Here is an 18,632-nt window from a genome sequence, read left to right as displayed (position 1 = left end):
AACCTGGACACCCTGGTTCAAACCCAGGATTGGGTTTTTTTTGGGACGGAGGGTGTACATATTAGTACATTGTCAATAAACTGAAATAACAGTTATGACTGAAAGTATGAACCAATGAAAATGGAAACATCACAAATTAAACAAGTCCAAGATGAGTGGAGAGCTGACGAGCAGCAGGAGACGACCTGACAAATTAAATAAATTAAACAAGTCTGAACATTTGTTCTATTCAAAGGTTGCATCAACAATATACATATTCAAAGGTTCAGGGATCAACATTTGCTGATGCCGCAAAAAAGCAGTATCCTTGCAGACTTCCTTCTTCCCAAAGCCTGCAGAGAAAAAAGTTCCCTTTAGTTTCGGACTGAAACTGCATAATTTAAGGAACACTTCTGTGCAATGAGCAATTGTTTCGAATTGGTGGTTGTGATCTCAATCTATGATGTAGAAAAGAGAAATTTTTATGTGCATTTTTCATAATTTTGGCTGTGTTTAGTTCACGCCAAAATTAGAAGTTTGGTTGAAATTGGAACGATGTGACGGAAAAGTTGAAAGTTTGTATGTGTAGAAAAGTTTTGATGTGATAGAAAAGTTTGAAGTTTGAAGAAAAACTTTGAAACTAAACACGGCCTTTAACTACCAAAAATGAAATTTAAAATAATGGACGGCCCTCTGTAGGTTGTTGCTTGCTGCTTGCACATCTCAACCAAGAATCTATCTTTCAGCAAAATATAACAGGTGTGTGTGATTGATGATAAAAAAATCAGAAAAAAATATACTTGCTTAATTGCTGATGGCCAAGAACATTGATGCATATATCAAATCAATACTATACTATTGAAAAGTTCACATGTAGGAAATAGAATAACATTAAGACAAAAAAATGACATAGGAAATATTTGCTGACTGTAAGTTGGATGGCTAACAAAAATAAAACAGTGACTTGCCTTTTCTTTTCCTGCTCCTAAAGTTCTAATACAAGAGCATGCATATGAATAGGACAATATCAAGTACTTCTTTATTGGGGGAAAGAATCATATGTGCCTGTAATCGTCCTCCTAACTAGTATATCAAGAAACAATGAGAGTACATATGGATATGGAGCGTGCACATATATAGGTCTAAAAACCAGTAATAGTTAGAGCAGTATATAGTACTACTAAAGTTTCCAGTTCATATAGTTGTACCAATTTTAAAGCAAATTACTAGCAGGTCAATTAGGGCTGTGTTTAGTTTCTGAAATTGAGGAGAAGTTTGGGGAAAGTTGGTAGTTTGAAAAAAAAGTTAGGAGTTTATGTGTGTAGGAAAGTTTTGGATGTGATGTGATGTTATGGAAAGTTGGGAGTTGAGAGGAAGTTTGAGTGGAACTAAACACGGTCTATATGAGCATATGGTTGGCTCCTAGATTACCTGTACATGTACAAAGAAATTTTTATGCGCATTTTTTATCTCGCGTGGCTTTTCAAATTCTGACACTAACAATAATATAAGTTCTGTAGGAGTCTAGAGAAATCAAATGCAAGGGTCTAACATAATATCAGTGCACACATTTTGCATATATTATCTTAATAAAAAAACATCAGGACTTCCTGCCATTCCCCACAAAGTCAGCAATGCATTGCATTTCCTTTATTTCACCCCATACGCAGCAACAATAGATCTAGCATTCCTGAAGATGAACTATAGAAAAATAACCAAGGAAAGTACTATAATAAAACAAATAATGCATATTCCATTTATATTATAAATTGAAGTAATATGGTAATTAGTCCAAGGGACCTTCATTTGTGTTTTTTACCAAAGAGAAAAGCATTGGAAGTATTATTGGTGATTTGTCAATAGAGTTTTATGGCACACAAAATAATCACTGGTGATTCATCAAAATAGAAGAACATATGCACAATAGAGTTCTACTGAGCCGTCACAGAATCACCTCCCTAATAACAACATCAGCATGCTGAGAAACATACAAGTAGAAATGGTGATTCTTGAAGATTGGAACCAACTATACTAGTTGACATTAAAGAGAATCTGTGGATTCCTGATTCATACGCATAACAAGCATAATTAAGCAGCGAAAGATGAAAAGGAATTTTGCGAAAAAACAAAAAAGAACAGGCATCAGCCGCGGAGTTCGAGGGGACGGCGGATATGGCGGCGACCTCCAGGACGGCGAGGACGGCGACGGAGGCGGCGACAGAATCCTAGGTACGAGACGGTCTGGTGAGAACCAAGAACCCTAGGCTTCAAGAACCAAGATCCAAAGTTCCAAACCCTAGGTAGTACAGGGAGAAGAGAGGGGAATGAAGAGATACTCACCGGTGAGAAGGTGGCTAGCGGAGGGGAGAGCGCCGCCGCCGGGGAGAGCGCAGTGTTGCCGTCGCGCCGTCACGCGGTTGACACTCGCACTCGCGCTTGCGTCGCCGCCGCTGACTTCTCGTCTCCTCCATGCGAGATGATTTTTTCCACGCCTCCACAGTAGATGATTTTTTCCCGGGCCTGGACAATAGGGGAACCCCGTGATGGGCCGGATTAAAATCAGCGACAGGGCTTAACCGAACGCAATTTTTTGCCTGGGCCGGGATCATTTTCACACCGGGATGACCCCCGTGGGTTGGGCCACATTCCCGGCCAACCCCGGGCTAACCGAACAGGCCCTTATATATTACCCGAAAATCGAAGGGTTTTTTCAAAAAAAATACCACCCCGCGCACTGTGCATACTATAGCAAAATTCTGACATGGCACACCTCCTCGCCCGCCCAACCCGCGCCCCTTTATATATTCCGATGGGAGAAGGCAGGCGGCGTAGAAACGATTCCCTGACTCGAGCCGAGCGCCAGTCTCGTCTTCACGATGCGTAGCAGAGCGGTGCCTCGTCGTCAACTTGCCGGTCCAGCGGAGGGAGTAGCCACAACCTCAACTCAACGTCATTCCCGAATTAAATTTAAAAATATACTGTTTATTTAATTTTTTCTCAGAAATATTCGTGATTCAAAAGTTTTTGCGGAAATATACCGTCGATATCACATAACCTTTGTGCGAAAATGATGTGAACATGACGTCATAGACGGTATCGCGTGATGAAAGTACGAGACCGAGCGGTCTCACGTAGCAATGGCGCGAGACCGCACGGTCTCGCGGAATGAAAGGGCGACACCATTCAGTCTCGCTAGAGCAAAGAGCGATACCGCTGCCGTGATGATTTAATTAGTGATTATAATTAATTACTAATTAGGATAATTAATTACTAATTATTATTAGTTAATTGTTAATTGAGTAATTAATTACAAATCAAATGGAGATATTGCACGGTGTCGCTCTTTCATTATGCGAGACCGCACTTTCACCGCGCGATACCGATATCAACGGTATATTTTCGTAAAAACTTTTGAATCACGAATATTCTGAGAAAAAATTGATTGATCAGTATATTTTTAAATTTAATTCGGTCATTCCCTGATCTGAGGCGGCGAGCTCGATGGTTTGGCGGAGGGTGTTCATGGAGGAGGGTGTTGACAGAGCCCTAGCCTGCACTGCCACGGCGGGGCGGGAGGCAGGTGCAGCTGTCCTGTCCGAGGCGGAGATCCGGCAGCTCTACGTCGAGGTCAAGCGGGTGCTCCTATCGCAGCCCAAGTGCACAACCTCCTGCGCATCCACGCCCCCGTCAAGATCTGCGGTGAGCGACACCCCTCCCCTCTCTAGCTGAGCGCCTTGCCCTGATCCGCGAGGGTTTTGCGTATTTCGGGGTGGAATTGCACGATTCCTATTGCCGATGTTGGGTTTGTTTTTTCGGTTTTTGCGTCTGAGCTGCCGCGTTCAGGGGGTGATTAAGGGCAAATGCTGGGTACCTGCCTCTCTGGTTCGCTAGCAAATTTGCTGTCCTCCTACGAAGGCTAGTACAAGTATTTTTATTCATCAAAAGTAAATTTGAAGGAAATAACCTGCTGAATTGATGCACTATATGAGTATATATTTTGAGATGCAAACAAGATTTGGGAATTGCATTTTTTGTACAATAAGTTGTTCGAGTGAGTCCAATCTTTGTGTGATGTTCTGTGTTACATCACTCTTTGGAGTGTTATATCGTTGTTATTCAGATTAAGGCGGAAGTAGTCTGACATGAGGTTCCTTTTTCCTTAAATTTAATTTGCTCACTGCCACTTAGCTATCCAAGGTGAAGAAAGAAATGCAAAATTACCGAATGAAAGCAATTTGTGCTTGCTTGCATAGTGTGGATATGGCCCAAGCTCTTTGGACTGTTGTCCTGGAAAATTAATTAATTACCAATCTTAAGGGATTAGGTTAAATGCCTCCTTACATAAAGGGTAATGGTTACTGTTTGTGGCTTTTTAAGTTCCACATATTATTTAGATGTTCTATAGTTCAGGACCTTTAGGTGCTTTTTTTAGACTGGTCACCGGGGGGGGGGGGGGGGGGGGGGGGAGAGCTTCCCCACCTGAATTTTCATTAAAAGGGAGGAACAGTACAGTAGCTTAAGTTACATTAGAGTGAGGGGGGATGATAAGATAAGTTTCCAAGACTCTACAACAGCCCTGTCAGCGTGGCTCAATCTTTCAGCCCACAAGGTTGCATCCTCTTTACATTTTGCGATAAGACAATCAATTGAAGGTGATGCACCCCTAAAAACTACATCATGTCGATGGTTCCAGAGTCCCCAGAGACAAAGGAAGAAGAAAACTTTGAAGTGTTTTGCAGGCAGAGGACCTTCAGGTGTTAGAGTAATGGGATGAAAGTTTAGGGTGACTCGGATTAATTTTTCCTCTACTAGAGCACACTTTCTAAGATAGTTCCACGCTGCATCCTTTATTTTCATTTTTCATGCAACCCAGTTTAACAGCCAATTTAAGAAAAGTCGTAAAGTTAATTTGGTTTCAAAATGTTCTGTACAAAACTTTTTTAACAGTAATTAATGTAGTCTTGCTCACAACCAAAAGCTATGTTAGCCCACTTTGAGGCACAATTTGTACCCCTCGCCTTAATTTTAAATGCTGAGTTTCATTCTAGACAAATGAAGTTGCATAAACACTCATCGAGTCATGGATTGTCATAGTTTACATCTTTGAGATTTGGCAATAGCTTGTGTAGCTCAATCAGTAATGTTGTACCATAGCGATGGTGAATACAAATGTTAAATTGGAAAAACTGACCCTCTGACAATATACGACATCTAATTAGCTATGTTTCCATCTACGCAGTTCCTTTAGATATTTAGTAAGTTTATTATGTTCTCAGCTGTTCTGTTCTGATATTCCATATCGTTTGCTTTGAAGACTTCACTCAAGTGATCTGGAATTATGCATGCTTACATATGGTTGAATTCACTGTGTTTTTGGACACTGGCACCCTGTTTTGATGCGTTGCAACGGATCCCAACTAAAGATACAAATAAGTCTAAAATGTAAAATGCATTAATTAATTAGATATCCTCAAATATGTGCTTGTATACATGATTATATGAGGTGTCCAAGCAACCACTTTTCCTCGCTCACCTGGGCCATCTCGTCTATGATGTTGCCTCTTTTTCTCTGCCCTTCATCCCCAGCAGCTATAGAGCGAGCTCAAGCCGCTGTAGTTGCAAGCTCCCGAGGGAGGAGATGCTAGGAGCCGGCCTCAAGGGAATCGTTATTGCTGCTGCTTCCTCACGGTTTGCATTGTCTTGCATGCACATCTTTGTTGCCACAGAAAAAAAAGGTCATGTTACATGACATTGTTTCTGTGTTTACAACAGGTGGGAGAAGAGGATTTGAGGAAGAAAAAATAATTACATTTCTTATCGGTCATAGTTTTGTAGAGGAAAATAGAAAACACGTACTTTGGGCAATCTATTGTGGACGATAGTAAAGGGAGAGTTTCTCTTACAGTCTTACTAGACTAAACAGTTTCCAATTTACTACTTCCTCCATTTCAGGTTATAAGACTTCCTAGCATTGCTCATATTCATATAGATGTTAATGAATCTAGGCACACATATATGTCTAGATTCATTAACATATATATGAATGTGAGCAATGCTAGAAAGTCTTATAATATGAAACGGAGGTAGTATTATTATTCAGCAATATAAACTGACAATAACTTGGGTTTACTTTCAAGTAAAAAAATCTTGTGCTCAATGTATCTGAAATTTTCATCTTTTATCTTATTTGACAGTTCAACATCTGGTGGGATACTCGATAGAGCTATAGATGCAGAAAATAGGAAACATGGTGGATTCTTTAGATTGGTAATTACCATAGGCTGTAGTACAATAGAACTTACTTTAACTGGTAGAGTACAGTATTAATGGTCTGTTATTTGTCTGTAACAGCGAAATATCTTGGAATATCTGTCGATTGCTCAGGATCATGTTGAAAGAATATCTGGAGTTGGTTGCAAAGACAATCATTTTTTGTGAAATCCTTGTCCAGGTTGGCTGCAGAGTGCTACATTAAAGTGGATGTTGATCTACATGTAAATATAGGTGTACGAACTACTGCCCTATGATCTAACATCATCTTCCTTCTTTAAGTCTTAATTCTTTCCTGCTTAAATTTGACCTATTCAGACATTTCATTTGTATTAAATTTCTTCTAAGTATTTGATGCAAACTATACATTCTAAGTTCATGAAATCTCATATATACATAGTCTTCAGAGATGCTGCTTCTGAAGCTAAAGCTGAAAACTTAGGCTGTAAAATTTTACCTCAACTTTAGCGACACTGTACTAATAATATTGCAAATATTGCAGCAACTCTTGAAAACATGCTAAGCATTGGTCGAAACCTCGAGCTTACATTGGCTGCATGAAATCTGGTCCAGTCCTGGCTCAGAAGTAAGTTCCCCTGTTTTTGTCATGTCTTGGCTGATATGTTAAACTGCTGACCAAATGCTAGATCGTTTTTCATTCTCGGGGTGTAAGATACTATCCTGAGCCTGAGTATTGGCAATTTGGTGAATGGGGGGAACAAATACTTTTGGCATGCAACCGTTCAGTTCTATGCAATCTCCAAGGATCTGGTTTCTTACATATCAATCAACCAGTAAGCAATTTCTTCAGACACGGTTTCTGTTTATCTACATCATAAATTTGTTTTTTATCTAATTCTTACCCATCATTAGGAGCCTGGTTCAATGGCCTAGATGTCTAGCACATTGATGATTGCGACTACACAACCAGGTATAGATAAATCCTTCCCATCTTTTGAACTGATTTCCTTCCTCTTACATATCCCTATTTGGAGTACTGGGACTGAATACAGCTTGGTTGATCTGTATTGAATCATTTGGTGAAACAGTTCAGTTTTTCAAAAACGTATACTTAACTTATTACTTCGTCCGTTTCATATTATAAGACTTTCTAGCATTGCTCACATTCATATATATATGTTAATGAATCTAGACACTAACATCTATATGAATGTGGACAATGCTAGAAAGTCTTATAACCTGAAACGGAGGGAGTACCTATGTATTATTAGCTTATTACTGCAATGCATAACTCATGTATTTCAGCATTGCATTTCTCCTTGCTTTTCACCAAATAATGTATAGTTTTCCCTTGAACTGTGTAGTTTCCCCTTCAAGTCTTGAATTTGAAAAGAATCTATACTTCTATACTAATATAAAAAGGAGGAGTTGTACCCCTCCAATCCTACAGGTGAAATCATCCCCTCTAATCTCATCCGTCCATCCACCATCTGATCTAATCTCATCCGTCCACTATCCTCTACGCCATTTATGAGCGATTCCACCGATTCCTCTGCCTCGCGATGACTCAGTCGCATAAATCCCCGCCGCGCTGACTCCTCCCCACGAATCCCCGCCGCCCTCCTCGCTCCTACTCGATTCGCGCGCATCCTCCCTCCTTCTCGTGACAGGCCAACGAAGCCGCACAGCCGGAGACGAGATCTTCCCCATCCGCCATCGCCGCTGCAGTCCACCGCTGCCCCCGAGGTCGTCCCTTCCCCCGCCGCCACCGATTTCTCCACCCATCCGCTGCGACCACCGCCCTGCCGATCGCGCCCCCATCACTGTTTCGCCTGTATCTTGCCATCCACCGCTCCTACAGCCATCTCCACCGCGCCGCCAGTTCCTCATGCTTGTTGCTGAGTCCGAGACGATCCGGTTGGTTCCGCCGTCGAGGTTGCCGCCACCAGGGAAGCCCAGCCGATCCGGCATCTGCTCCATCTGCTGCCCCCTCCCTGTTCTCTGCTCCTGAAACCGTCAGACATCAACCACCGGCCAACCAGCCCTATTCCCCCTAAACCCTAAGGTAATACCAATTTCTCCTATTTTACATGTTTTTGTGATGTGTCAATTTGTGGATCACCATTTGTTTTCTTGATCATTCACAATTGCCAATCAGAAATTGGCCATAGAGTTTGAAGATTTTAACATATTGTCTCCTCCTTGCGTGATCATATATGTCTTGGATCAGGAGAAGCTCTTCCAGGAATTAGGTAGCCAAAGTCGATTAATAGGCTAGCCTTAAGGATGGCAGCTTCGGAAGGCGTCTATCCATATTCTTAGTTGATCCTGTGCAGCCCCTATCAATGGATTTGCATCCATTCTTTCTTCTGAACTTTACAAAGGAAAATCTTGTCTGGTTCTATTATTATTATTTCTTTGTTTGGAGGTAATGTGATGTTTTCAGATCACTGGAGGCTCTAAATTTTGCTTGTAATACAGATGATTACCACTAATCACTGTGAAGCCATCCTATTGTTCTTGTTAGTAGTTATTGAGAAATATATAACATTTTTCTTGATCCCTGGAGAATACCCAACTTCTTGAAGAGAAAAACCATATATATAGGAGAATCTAATCCTAAACTAATCTTTTGCTCTACTACTTTTCAGGCCGTATATGCATATCTTGGGAGTAATAGATGTTCCATGTGTCAATGCATCAACTAAAATACCTGATGAACATGTATACGATTCTTAGGAAATTACATCTGCAACAACCAACTTTAAATTTTTTTTCTCAGCATCTCAGGGCATTATTTTCATCAAGATTTTTGGCCTACGCTAATGACTGATGACAAGGATTTCGAATCCAACAAGGACCTTTGTTGATTGCTGAAATGCTAAAGATACATTGAAACTGTTTGCTTGAATAAAAATAGATGGCTGTGTGGGGTAACTTTCATCTTTACATAATTCAGCTTTCCTAGAATTATTCAGTGTCTTAGTACATGACCTTGCAATACCTTATGGTTACTGAAAAATACATGTCGTACTTTTACAACTTTGCCAAAGATTTATGTAGAAACTTGGTATCCATGAGCAACGTGGTGAAACTTAAAAATGATCTTTGATGTTTTTTATATTCTAATCTTGATTTTTTTATGTAGTTAATCTCAACAAATGCCCCTGTATTTGTTTAGGCATGGGTTTCTTTCTTTTTTTTTTTTTGGTGTGTGTGTGTTGGGGGGGGGGGGGGGGTGCAATCTGGTTTGGAATGTGGGAAAGGAAAAGAAACTGCAATGTTGAAGTGGTAGAGCAAGCAAAAGGTATGTCTATAGTTTGCTTCCTAACCTGATTCTATAGATACTCACGAATTTAGGAAACCTATGTGCTGCAATTAAACTTTAGAAATTAAAGTCATAAACATTAGTCAGAGTCTCATTCACTGATAAATATCCATGCTTATTGGAATGAGGAGCAAAGTTCCACTTGATTATTGTATTTAACAAATGCTTGATAAAAAGATTTAGTAGATTAACTTTACATCAGCGTAAAGCTATGAATACACTAGATTTAGTGAACAACTAGGTATTATAATCAGCATATTCCATTCCGCTGGTTCAACTTGCAGCTTACTGAATTAATAATATGTGCTAACCTTTTACACTGTTCATTGGTTTTGCAAGACAATAGCATTTCCTTTTAGAAAAGTTGGATCCGGTTACTGGTATTTCTATTAGGAGGTAAGACCAAATAGAACTATACTCAAAGCTCTTACCATATTTTGCTTGCATATGTATGTTTTCTTTATGTATAAATATATCTGTGATTTAAAATTGTGCTTTTAGTTAGAGGAGCCAGGAAATTTGGCTCTTGGTTCCCATGCATCCCACTCATTTGTTCTGAGTTCAGATACATGTTGTTTTTGTTGTTGTTGTAATGCTTCCGAATTAGTGATATTAAAAGCTACTTGTTCTATTTCAGTCGCTATTTTGTTTGGCACACACCTCATTTCTGAACTTACATATAACAGATTCATGGTATTACCATGATGTCATATCCCTTTAGTATGCATGATTCTATTCAAAAATAGTTTTTTTTTAAAAAAAATGCAAGAGGCATGTGCTTCATTTCATTAATCGGAAGAAGACATTCTGAAGGTTGCTTCTAGGGGAGTTTTGTCAACAGAGGAGTTTCATTAAGCGGATGATATATATTGCATAATGTGCAAATGGAAATATTTTGATTTTGTTCCAAGGTGATATGACTGGTTTATTTTTCTTTGTTTATTATTAGGAACCAACACATGCATATATGTAATATATAAATATAAATTTGTAAGAATATTTAGTAGAACAGTGAATTTACTCTTGTGCAGCCTGAAGTGGCCAGAAGTCACAGTTATGTTTCTCTTAGCGTTGTTTTTTTGCATCTTTTTTCCCCATCTTGTTTGTTCTAGAAATATTTATCCAGTTCCAGAATTTTTTATTTCTACTTTGATGAGGAGTGCAGGTGTGCTTGGTTGCTTACAATACCAAATATGAAGTTAAAAGAAATTTGGACTCTAAATTACCCCTTTTTATCAAATATTAAAGAGTGCCCTATGTGCAGACTCCTACTGGAGTTGTGAGTATTTGTATACATGACCCTGTCAAGTTGCCACTCATTGTCCAGGAAACTTATATCAATATGTTACCCTAGCTACACTCATTTGCTATCAGAATAGGGCTAACTGAAATGTATAGGTTTCTTAGGAAATTAGAACTGTGACAACCAAATGAAATGTATAGGTTTCTTAGGAAATTATAACTGTGACAACCAAATTATTATTTTTTTCTGCCATCACAGGGTATTATTTTCTTCAAGTTTTTTGGCCTTCTTTTATATAGATCTAGAAGATCTTCGCTGTTTGCTGAAGATAGACCAAACCTGTTTACTTGAACAAAAAATAGATGGTTGTGGGCCGGGGGAACATTCATCTTTACATTCTTTAGCTTTCCCTAACTTCTTAATATCTTGTAGTACATGAAATTGCAATTCCTTTTACTTACTAGAAAGTAAATGCCGTGCATTTGCAACTTTGTTAAACAACGAATATATCAACTGATTTGCGAGCAATGTTCTAAATATTAGATTATATCATGCAAGGATTTCATCTCTTTTTTTACCAAGACAGTTTTTAGCATGTGTTTTGTATTCAAATCTTGATATTTTCATGCAGTTAATCTTGACAAGAATGCCACTGTCTTTTTTTTTCCCATGGATTTCATTGTTATGCTGTAATTTGGTGTGGAATATGGAATTGGCTACTTTGTACAGTATGAATATATATGTACTTTTGTTGGCTAGAAGATAGTGTGATTCACCAGAAAAGATTTTATAGTAACTATCCAAATTATCATTTTACTATGGTGTATGAAACTCTATTTTTACCTCGAGAAGTCGAAATTTTGATGGAGTGCACTGTCTTTTTAGATCACTATTGTTCTCTCTCTATATATGTAACCAAAACGTGCCTTGCACGTGCACGATAACTAGTAAGCTAAAATGGGGGTGAAGCATTGCTTTGGAGTCTGTACAATTGCCATTTTGTAGTACATTTATTGTAGTAAAATTCAGAGTTAATTCAAATTCAAATTATCTAATTACGCTTCTCAAATACTATATAATGTTAGGATCCCAAAAGAGAACGAGAAGAGGTTCACGAACACACAGTAGATATAGGCAACTAGATGAGATTTTCCTGCTCCAATCCAACAGGATTGAGCCTTCCGCCACCACCGCCGCCGAGTTGCTAGTTCATAAGTTCTTACTCGAGTTCATCTCTTATACAAATTGTTCAACAGCTACTCTCTCACTCACGATTTGCACGCAACAGCCAGCTGTAGAATGGGCTGGGCCCCTTAATAAAGAGGGAGGGAAGCGGCAGTGACGCCGGCGTGCGGAGGGAGCGACCTCATGGCCGCGACTCCGTAGGGCCGTGTTGCACGGGATTGGCTCTGCGGCGTCCGCATATATACGTTATAATATAACTAAAAAAATATCCGTGCGTTGCAATGGGTAAAAATATTTTTTTTATCTTACACATTGTTATATACTCATTCATTCCTTTCTTTTCAGCTCCAGTTCTAACCCAGTTCGCTACCTCTCACTTTGCTTGGCCTGCCTCTCTTCGGCTCAGCCCACAAGTGGAGTTGTTGGCCCAGTTCGCACAGTTCCGTGCCCATACAATGATGGAGCCGATCCTCCCCATCAAATCCGGTGGAGCTCGCACGGTCACGTGACCATACGATGACGGAGCCAATCCTCCCCCATCAAATCCGGTCTAATCTTTCTCGATCTCCAAAGGTCTAATCTTTCTCGATCTCCAAAATTTGTTGATAGCTTTTGATCCACTCGATTTCCTCTTTCCGTTTTCTAGTCAAAATCGAAGCAATCAGAGATAAAAACAACGACGTTAAATGGTGGGCGTTGGCAATAAAGAAAACCAGAACAACATGAACAGGTCGGGCAACGACGTAGTCCCGATAGAGAGAAACAACAACAACGAGCTCTGTTGATGAACACGACTAGATGAGTGCATCAAAACACGTTTCCGGATGAGAGGATTCCGTTTTCCTTAAACGCGCAGGAAGAACAAAAGATGAAGAAAAAACGAATAATATTGTTCATTGTCTTCCCTAGCCAACACAACAAATAGAAGAGGAGGGAAGATGGGCAACGGTGCTCCAGCGACCAAACGGGGGTGAGTAAGGTGGTCGGACGTATCCCACGATGTGGCTCGTCATAGATTGTGGTGGTTGGCAACGAAGAAAACCAGAATAATGGGAACGTGGCTAACAACAACATGGTACCGATAGAGAGAGAAACGGCAACGGGGAGTTCTAGTGGTGAACATGGCCGGATGAGTACGTCAAAATGTGTTACCGAATGAGGAGGTTCCGTTTTTCTTGAACGCACAAGAGGGTAGGAACGCAGGGGGAGAGGAGGGATGCCAAGAAGAAGAGATGTCACAGGAGAGGGGGAGAGCGTGCCACAAGGGATAGATGTGGGGTGCCGTGAGGGAGGGAGGGAGGCGGGAGAGGAGGGGCGCTAGGGAGAGTGAGGGAGGGAGGTAGGAGAGGAGGGGCGCTAGGGAGAAGAAGGCCGCGGGTAGGGGAAGCGTGTGGAGATCGGGACACCGGGAGGGGGGGGGGGGGGGGGGAGAGAGAGAGGCGAAAACGGATGGGGAGTCGCGGTGGGGGGGTTGACGGACGAAGGGGGGAGCGGAAACCTTACGTATTTTTTAATTAGGTATATATATATATGGTCAAATAGGTTAAATAAGCAAGGGTAAGATAGAGCAGAATTGTATTCTGCTAGGAGAGTTTATAAACTCAATTTTCAATCTCTCCATCCTCCAAGATCTTTTATCTGGTTGTGAAAAACCAGATGTGTCATGAAGATCAAGGTTTTTTCTTGACTTTTGCTCAATGACAGGTTTAATACTCAAGATATGCTAGATTGCCGGTACTGTGCTAAGGACAATGATGATCTTTCATGCGTGCTTTGTCATGAAGGGAAAAGAGAAACAAGATTGCACCCTTTTTTTTTCGGGTTTAGGGTTGGCGTCACCTGGGTATTGAGATATCTTTACTCAACTTCCTTTTTGGGAGTACCAACTGACTAAATGGAGCAGAGGGGGTCACCAAACCCGGAATAAAAGAGGAAGATAAACTATTAACCAACTTTTCCAGAAGCTCCTTCCTGAGGAAAAATTCTTGAATCCTTCCTTGTGTTTCATCAGAAATAAAATATAAAGGGCCTTCTTCAGCAACAGTGAACACAACCTCCAAAGCAGGATCAACCAAAGGGACAAAAGGCACTATCTGCATATTACCATTAGAATCTGAATTCTGATTCTGATTCTGCTGACTCACTCCAGAATCCCCTATCACATGCTGATCCTGATTCTCCCCTTGCTGCTCCCAATCTCCCCAACCACCAGCATGATTATCAAGATGCTCCTCCTGAACCGGCCCATTGCTATGATTATTTTCAAGATCAGGATCTAGGGCACCCATTGGTGGTAAATCTTCATCCGGAGCCTGAATGCCGGCAAAATCATTGTTGAGGACAAAAACAGAGAAAGTCCAAGACTCCCCTTGACCACCCTGATTGGGTATTTGCTTGATCACTATTGTTCTGGGAACCATATCAACATCATCATAAAAAGCTCGCAGCATAACTCTTCCCGGGACTACATCCATCTACTGCCAATAATCAAGCCTCCCAAAAAGACTAATAACACGGCTGACATAGCTTTGGGTACGAAAATCCAAAGGGAACCCAAGAAACATAATCCAACCCACTCTAGCATAAAGGCTAACTTCAGACGAAGCGAAGTGGAGGCCTGTCGCCGGTATGGAAATTACTAGAGACCGAAATTCTGGTTTGTTTTTTCTTAGTCAGCAAAGTTACATTAAGAAGGTTCTTCATCATTTCAACATGCATGATGCAAAACCTGTTAGTACTCAGATTGCACCTCATTTTAAATTATCAGCTTTACAATGTGCTAGTACTGATGAGGAGGTTGAATACATGTCAAGGGTTCCATATTTCTGTGCCGTTCGTTCTTTGATGTATGCCATGGTTTGCTCTCATCCGGATTTATCTCATGCTATGAGTTTGGTCAGATATATGGCTAATCCTGTAAAAGAACATTGGAAGGCTGTTCAGTGGATTTTCTGATACCTTTGAGGCACAACAGATGTTTGTTTGAAATTTGGCAGGGCTGCTAAGGGACTTATTGGCTATGTGGATTCAGATTTTACTGCTGATTTAGATAAGTGAAGGTCACTCATAGGTTATGTGTTTACTATTGGTAGTTGTGCTGTAAGTTGGAAGGCAACATTGCAGCCTGTTGTTGCCTAGTCTACCACTGAAGCAGGATACATGGCTATTGCTGAAGCATGTAAGGAATCAGTTTGGCTGAAAGGATTGTTTGCTGAGATTTGTGGAGTTGATTCTTGCATTAACCTGTTTTGTGACAATCAAAGTGCCATATACCTGTTAACGCCAAAATTAGGTAAGCCCAAAATCATCATTGGCCTAGAGTCAATATCGGCTTCAGAGTCTCGGAATTAGTCGATGTGAGTTGTCAAGTCACCAGCAGTTGTGTTCTTGGTGGAGTCGGATCAATTAAAGGAAGCTTATCTAGAAGGGTCCAACAGTTGTGTTCTTGGTGGAGTCGGATCAATTAAAGGAAGCTTATCTAGAAGAGTCCAAGTTCAAGAATGATACAACATGGCAGTTTATCTATTAATTAGGCAGGGTTTAGTTTCCTTTTATTTTTAGGAAAGTGTGTTTAGTGTCCGGTAAGGACTTTATGTTTTCCTTTTATTTTTAGGAAAGTTTCTTTCTAGTCCTACAAGGATTAGTATCTACCCATGGGTATAAATATGTACACCCGGGGTCATTGTAATTAATATCACAATCAATAAAACTACTCTCGGCGCATCGTCACCCTCTTTCTTGAGGTTTTTACTTATCAACCGACGGAATTTGGCACTTGACACGGGGCTGCATCGGTTCAGTTCGATCTCCGGCGAAGGGGTAAGTCCTATGTTCCGCCGGCCCTGGTGAATCTGTCGGCTACATTGGTGTTGTTCAAGGCTGCATTGCTTCGATCTCTTGGATCGCGCTCTGGTTCGGTTGATATATTTACCTACCTGATATCTCAATTCTATCTCTAGTTGCATTGTGTTTAGAGACGCATCGGTTTAGTTGGGACTGTCTCGGTTAGGTCCGATCTTCTGTCTTAGCCAATATATCTCTACAATTACAATGCTGTTCTAAATAGATTTGTTATATCCATCACATTAGACAGATCTATCGGCTCATCGAGAATTAGATTATCATATACAATCTCGTGCTGCATCGGTTAGGTTCGACGTACTAGATTGTTGTTGATAATATAAATCTTGCTAAGTCGATAGGTTCATGCTAATGTTTTATTGGGGTGCTAACTGATAAGGTATCTAGACGTTGCATCGGCTTATAAGGATTGGATATACATATAAGTCGGATTTAGCCAATGACAACAAAGGTTTCATTGATCTATCTAATCTTGTGGATTTTATGATATCGGACCTCCAGCCGATGTATGCTTTAACCTTCAGATCAATACTTGTTCTATTATATCATATTGTTAGCCGATTGGTTTCTACTGGATTATATTATTGTTATTTATCATTATCAGCTGATTGCCTTTATATTGTTATTCACATCAAGTATCAGAATCTACATTGGACATACAACCGATAGCTCAAAACCCTATCGCTATCGGCTGGTATCGGCATCGGCTGGAATTGCTCCATCGGCTTGTCAGCCGATCGGTTCATTGATCTGCTATTTGCATATCTTGTCAGTTGCAGGATCAAACTGACTAGCACGCCTGCATCTTACCAACCTTTGGACCTACACTGGAGCTAAGCAGATCTTCCAGGCCAGTGTGTATTTTTTGCATCAACAATACCTCACTAAAGATCAGATGTTCCATCAGAGGACAAAACACATTGATATCAAGTACCATTATGGTCGCGATGTAGTCGCACAAGGTAAGCTAAAGGTATGCAAGATAAGCACTCATGATAATCCTGCTGATATGATGACAAAGCCAGTTCCCGTTGCTAAGGTTGAGCTTTGCTCAAGCTTAGTTGGTATAATGGTTTAGCCCAAGAGGCTATTTGGCGCCGAAAGTGTTTTCTTGTGTTCAGGGTGAAGGTTTGATTTATGCTACAAGAAGGAATCAATAAGTATGATTCATATAGGTAAATCCTATGTATAACATATAATAATCTTGGTTGATGATATATTAATTTCAATGTGGAGGTAAAATCAAATAACAAGTCAAAGCTATAGCAAACCACCGCTACGTTACTTGCCTTCACCGATGGCGAGATGAACTCTAGTTGTGTTCCGAAGTGGCACCACCTGAATAAACACCGACTCAGCCTCAAACAACACACATATAATCATTCAAGAATCACACATTCACTTTCTACACTGGGAACCCACCCCAAACGACATAAAGCAAATTACCGATAATCTTCCTATAAAAGCAGCATAGATTAACAACTCGATACCTCCAATTCTACATCACATAACATAGCAAAATATATCATTTCTGACATCTACAGAACAAGAGTTACAACTTTCATTTAGATAACAAAACTGAATTCTTCCATTTAGCTGGCCTAAGACATGGCACAAAACAGAGAAGTGCATTTGCCCAGAAAACTGTGCAACAACCATTCAAAAGAGCACTGACAACAAACTACAAGATAAAAGCTAACAATTTTTATGTAGGAGGTAGATCACAACATATGCTACAACTTCTGTAAATACAAGATTCTCGGATTCCATCATTAAGATCCTCTAAAATCCCTCTGAACCTCGACTACAGATAAATGCATCGACATTCAGACAGCCAACTTCAGAAATTGATACCTCCTAAACCACTTGATATAAAATCATGCCATTTGGTCAGAAGATAAATCTACACGTTATTTACAACTTTTGTATAGAGACTTTTCGAAGGAAATCCTATTATGTTGGCCGAAAAGGCATCCAAAACAGAACTGCGCAGGGGGCAGATCAGCAAAAACCTGGCTGAGGAATAAATCGGTGGATCCCAAACTTACTCGCTTCCAACACTTGATCTAAACCCTAATAGAAAACCAAAACAGGGGGAAAAGCCTCCATGGGCAGCGGTAATCAAACCCTTCATTTCCATCTTCACCTCGATTCCCTCCGCTTCCTTCTTTCCCTTTCTTCTCCTTCCCTTCTTCTTCTTCCCAGGTCTGCAGTAGGGCAGGCATGGGGGAGGTCGACCAAAGGGGGAGGTAGGGGTGGGCATTCGGTCTAACCGAAAATTTCAGTTCGGTTCTTCGGTCTTTTGAAAAATTCGGTCTTTACGATCACAAGACTGATCGGTCTTCAAGAAAACTCAAGATAGAGTATTTCAGTCTTCGGTTAATTCGGTTCGGTCTCGGTCAAAGACCGAACTCAGCCCAAAAAATAATTGCAAAAAAAAAGAACTCTGTACATGATGAATGAAAAAGCAACTGGGATGAAGGACTAAAATTTGATGATGCCACAACAAGTAGCAAGTAGAGCATGATTCATGGAAAAAAAAATCAAATCAAGCAAATCAATCCAGCCATGGATCCCGTCAATCTCAACCACTCCACGGTCCAGATCCCATCCATCTCGTGTCTCCCATTAGCCTTCCGTCATCGAGGCCTCAGGAGTCAGGTCGTGGGCGCGCAGATGTGTGGGGAGAGGGTGGCGACATGGCGCGAGGAGGAGAAGGCGGCACGGCGCGAGGAGAAGATGGAGAGGCACGGTGCGAGGAAGGCGGCGACGCGGCGCGAGAAGAAGGCGGAGAGGAGCGGTGCG

At 40.8% G+C, this 18,632-nt stretch overlaps 2 long non-coding RNA genes across 7 annotated transcripts; one reads left to right on the top strand and one right to left on the bottom strand.

Moving 5' to 3' along the window:
• Positions 1 to 76: 76 nt before the first annotated feature.
• On the bottom strand, positions 77 to 2,466 carry LOC127763620 (uncharacterized). Its single transcript, XR_008015729.1, has 2 exons — positions 2,320 to 2,466; positions 77 to 332 (listed from the first exon to the last, which is right to left on the bottom strand). It is a non-coding gene; the product is annotated as an uncharacterized LOC127763620 (long non-coding RNA).
• An 890-nt stretch (positions 2,467 to 3,356) lies between these two features.
• LOC127764018 (uncharacterized) lies at positions 3,357 to 9,067 on the top strand. Of its 6 annotated transcripts, none has more exons than XR_008015791.1 (6): positions 3,357 to 3,678; positions 6,174 to 6,246; positions 6,331 to 6,485; positions 6,752 to 7,043; positions 7,123 to 8,275; positions 8,441 to 9,067. It is a non-coding gene; the product is annotated as an uncharacterized LOC127764018 (long non-coding RNA). The 6 variants fall into 6 exon arrangements; XR_008015793.1 differs by having other exon boundaries at positions 3,358 to 3,678; positions 7,123 to 7,180; positions 7,661 to 9,067; XR_008015792.1 differs by having other exon boundaries at positions 3,360 to 3,678; positions 6,752 to 6,835; positions 6,897 to 7,043; positions 7,123 to 9,067.
• The last annotated feature ends 9,565 nt before the right edge of the window (positions 9,068 to 18,632 follow it).

The sequence above is a fragment of the Oryza glaberrima genome, chromosome 2, assembly GCF_000147395.1.
Source record: "Oryza glaberrima chromosome 2, OglaRS2, whole genome shotgun sequence".
Classification (NCBI taxonomy): Eukaryota; Viridiplantae; Streptophyta; class Magnoliopsida; order Poales; family Poaceae; genus Oryza; species Oryza glaberrima.
This window is presented reverse-complemented; position numbering and strand designations above follow the sequence as displayed.